Consider the following 3788-nt stretch of genomic DNA (forward strand, 5'->3'; position numbering starts at 1 on the left):
TCCAAAAAACCCCAAACGCAAACCGGTATTGGAGGATAAAACCCTAATGGTTTTATTCAAGAAAGAACCTGTCAAGACTTCAACTCGAACCCGATTCTTCAATCGCTACCTCGAACCTTATCACCTTCAAACTGTCACAAATCGCATCAAAAGTTATTGTGTGCAGTTGATGAATTTTGGACTGTTGAAGATGAAGATGATGAATCTTTGACAACTATTTCACTCTTTCTTGTTTCCTTGAACACTTGTACTCAAAAATTCAAATGTTAGTTAATAAAAGTGTTTTTACTTCTATTTATAGTAGCAGACAAAACCAAACAGACAGAACAGAAATTTAAACTTTGAAATAACTCAGAAAACTGAGTTTGCGCGCGAGCGGTCGACCATAGGGTCAGCGCACGCTGACCCGTGGGGTACGCGCTGACTGCATGCGTCGACGCAAGGGATTTTTGCGCCGACCCGTGAGTTAAGCGTCGACCCTATGCGTCGACGCAAAGGGTTCTTGCGCTGACTTCCTCCAGTTTGCCTAGAGCCTTTGCGCCGACCCGTGAGCTTTGAGCTGACCCCTATGGTCGACTCAAAGCCTTTAAATCTGCAAAAAAGCTGTGGTTAGTGATTTTCACACATTTGGTCATGATCACGCTTTGTTTATATGTCTTTAAAGATTATAGTAGCTTTAGGATAACATGAAAAAGGATATGGTGGGTAATGTGATGCATTTGTTCGTAGACTTGCATGGTGGTCTTTTGTCATTATCGAAACTTGACATCGTATGTTGTATGAGACTTTGTCTTTACATTTACTAGTTTCTATTTTAGCTAGTAATGTGTGTTTCAATACTTCTTCTGCTAAACTGCTGATGTGATTATTCTCTTGTGAACAAATGGTCTGATGTATGTTTTAGCAAAAATTTGCCAAAGGGGGAGTTTGTTGGTTCTATGTGTTGGCAGCAATTTTGGTAAAACCTAGAGCGTTCACAAGTTGTCACAAGTGTTGTCTTGACATGAGACAACATGTTCCAGCAGGGTGTTTAAAATGTGGTTGTGCAGGATTTTGCTGAGATGTCAGACCCGATGTCATGACATCTGTATACAGAACATTCAGTCTGAATGTTATGTATTGTGTAATTGTGCTTTTTATGCTAATCTCTACGTATGATTGTTGTGATGATTGAACGCGCCACTCAATCAGTAATTAAAACCAGATTGACTTATTTTCCAACGAGATATAATCAGCTGTCATGAGAAGATATGAATGGAAAATAGTTTTAGGGTTTTAGTCTTGTGTGGTTGTGTGTATTATGAGCCATTCATTCATCCATAAATGATTGAATTGGACTGACTTTTGAGTTGTAATTTGTCCACTCTAAGCTTTGAAGCATGAGTGTGTGTCTACTTGGTTGAAGCTTTTAAGCAAGATCAAGTATGTGTTCTTGAAGAGTGTCTTCTTTTCATTGTAATATTTGTTTTTACATCACTGTTGTGATTGAAGGGGAGTGGGTAGGATCTCATATCTAAGAGTTTTTAGATAGAAGTTACACGGGTAGAGATAAGGTGAAAAGACTGTAACTTGAAATTGTTTACTGAGAGTCTTTAAATTAATTCTGTTTAGTGGATTTCCTTCCTGGATTGGTAGCCCCCAGACGTAGGTGAGTTTGCACCGAACTGGGTTAACAATTGCTTATGTCACTTGTATTACTGTTCTTTATCTTTTATCTTGTTTATATTGTTCAGATATTAGTGTCGTGACATTACCTTCGACATCTCATATCTGATACTAGAATTTCAGTTCTATAAATAGAACCCTTGTGCAGAAGCATTTGAGAAGTTGTAATTTTGTTTCTCTCTCTCTTTCACTCAAAGCCTTCATTCGTAGCAGCTAGCATTGAGATTGAAGAAATTCGTTCGTGTGGACTGAGTAGAGGCGTTGTCACTGTTCAACGTTCGTGATCGCTCCGTAGATCTGCATCAAAGGTTTCAATCGCCACAAGTGGTAACGATTCTATCACTGATCATTCCCATTCGTAAGGATCACTAAAGGAGAATTTTTAAATTCCGCTGTGTTTTGGATCGCCCTTCTTCTTCAGTGGTATCAGAGCCACTTACGAAACCATGCATTCGATAGCTGTTTATTTTCTGTTTTTCTGCATTAATACGATTAAAAGACAGAATGAATCAAAAAATAAACGAGTAATTAAATTTGGCATCATGTGTGTACGATTTGGATGATTGATGTTTATTATGCTTCAGAATCCGACGTTAGTATGGTGAAGCAGCGATACATCGATTGTCCATAGGTTACGCAATTGAGATCGATCAAGTTATATATATGATATAAGTAATCCTGATGCAAAATACGGTATATATGATATATTGATTCTGTTTCGTTCATTCAAACACTTAATGATTGTTTTCCTTTTGAGTGATCAATGGTCATTTTCTTCTTGATCCGACATTAGTATGGTAAAGCAATGATGTGTTGATCAATCATACTGAATTAACAATCGAGGTGTGTTTGACGGTCTGAAATTGGTGAATTAGGGTTCACGACGGCACAAGGGTTGTGTTGTGAAAGAGTTATGCGATTAGGGTTGTGATTGCGGAAGAGTTGTGCTTTAAAGTATCAAGTGTTGATGCGAAAAACAACGTCGATTTCAAATGAATTGTTCATTAAAATTTTGTGTCAGGGCGCTGCTGAAGGAGAAGAGCGATCCAAAATGCAGCGGAATTTAAAATTTCTCCTTTAGTGATCCTTACGAATGGGCATGATCAGTGATAGAATCGTTACCTCTTGTGGCGATTGTAACCTTTGATGCAGATCTACGGAGCGATCACGAACGTTGAACGATGACAACGCCTCTACTCAGTCCACACGAACGAATTTCTTCAATCTCAGTGCTAGCTGCTACGAATGAAGGCTTTAAGTGAGAGAGAGAGAGAGAGAGAGAGAGAGAGAGAGAGAGAGAGAGAGAGAGAGAGAGAAACGAAATTGCAACTGCACAAATGCTTCTACACAAGGGTTCTATTTATAGAACCACTTGTGTGGGCTGCAAGCTAAAAAGCCCACTCAAGTGTATGTGGCCCATATCTTATAATATGCCAAAATCACTTAAGCGCGTGGTACCTTACTATATTTCATATTCTACTTAAGTACACCGTACCTTACGATGTTCTACAATTCACTTAAGTGCACCGTATATTACGTGTACAATTACCCAAGACACGAAAATGTCATGTGATCTGAAAAATCCTTTTGTGATAATATTTATGTGTACAATTACCCTTTTGCCCTTATGTTTATATTGAACACAAGGCATAGACCCTATTATCCTTGTCCAGTTCAATATTGGGCCCATAGACATTTATCCTGTTACGTAGGATGGGCAAATTTCATCTAGGTCACTCATGTCCCCTAGCATGCTTCGTGGAGTACCCATCAACTATCTTTATGGTCATCCAGTTATGGACAATGTTTGATCAGCAATAAGGCACTCGACTCTACATCTAGGATCCATAATGGTTTCAGGTCGAAGGATGGTATACACCATTATCACCATGAGAATAACTTATGACACTTTGCATAACATTCTATATAGTATTCTCATAGCGGGTCAATCCAGTATAAATATTACTCTTAATATTTATACCTATGTTTAAGACTTGATAACTCCTTATCCATGATCCTTGAGATGTGATCATCAGTCTATATACATAATAGTCTTAATGCTTTAATATTATCCAACTTCACAATAAAGCTCGACTACTTTAAGAATAGTGCCCTTATGTTTA

The sequence above is a fragment of the Lathyrus oleraceus genome, chromosome 4 (genome assembly GCF_024323335.1).
Source record: "Lathyrus oleraceus cultivar Zhongwan6 chromosome 4, CAAS_Psat_ZW6_1.0, whole genome shotgun sequence".
NCBI classification, from domain to species: domain Eukaryota; kingdom Viridiplantae; phylum Streptophyta; class Magnoliopsida; order Fabales; family Fabaceae; genus Lathyrus; species Lathyrus oleraceus.